Raw genomic sequence first — 855 nt, forward strand, 5'->3', positions numbered from 1 at the left:
CTACATGTAGGCCAGATTATTGTACCACTAGTACGCTATATAAAGGGCAGATTAATTTAATATTCAAGGAAGTACTAAAATCGTACGGGTCATAATAATAACAAACTGGCCTATGGGTCTTACTCATTTTTCATCATATACAAGTATTATATTCATGGGGAAGTTAATCCAGTAGAAATAGGCCTATTTAGTTATTTTTCTGGCCTATTGATCAGTGTTAAATTCATGTGGAAAATTTAATCCAGTACGGATAGGCCTATTTAGGGAGGTTCCTGCTAGCATATGGGTCAGTATTGCACTCATAGGGGAGACTTAATACGATAGGTTTAGAGAAGCAGCTTGGGTTTCCAGGCAGTTTACCACTGATTTTTGATTGTAATAATAATCAAAGGGTCACCTCGGAAAGTTTTGAGCAAGTAGAAACAGGCCTAAATAAACCTATCCTTGCTGGTATTAAGGTGGTTAATCACACAGTTTCATGATAATGCTTGCAGACGTAATTCTTACCATTATTATTATTATTATTATTATAACAAAACGAAGCGCTAAACCTACTAGGGTCATACAGAGCTGCATAATTCCTACCAGCCTCCTAAGAAAACCCATGTTATATCAGTCCAGGTTAACCTATGGAGACACCTAGTCTGTGAAACCTTTCTCTCGGGAATCTGTGGTAGGGTTCATTAAGAGTCCTCTATCCTACCAGGATAGAGGGGTCATACACCCCCTATGAAGCCCCTCTACCAAGATCCCGGGTATGTCCCAGGTAGAGGTCATACACCCACTGTAAAGACCCTCTACCAAGATCCCGGGTATGTCCCAGGTAGAAGTCATACACCCCCTGTGAAGCCCCTC

This window comes from Cherax quadricarinatus, chromosome 83 (genome assembly GCF_038502225.1).
Source record: "Cherax quadricarinatus isolate ZL_2023a chromosome 83, ASM3850222v1, whole genome shotgun sequence".
NCBI classification, from domain to species: domain Eukaryota; kingdom Metazoa; phylum Arthropoda; class Malacostraca; order Decapoda; family Parastacidae; genus Cherax; species Cherax quadricarinatus.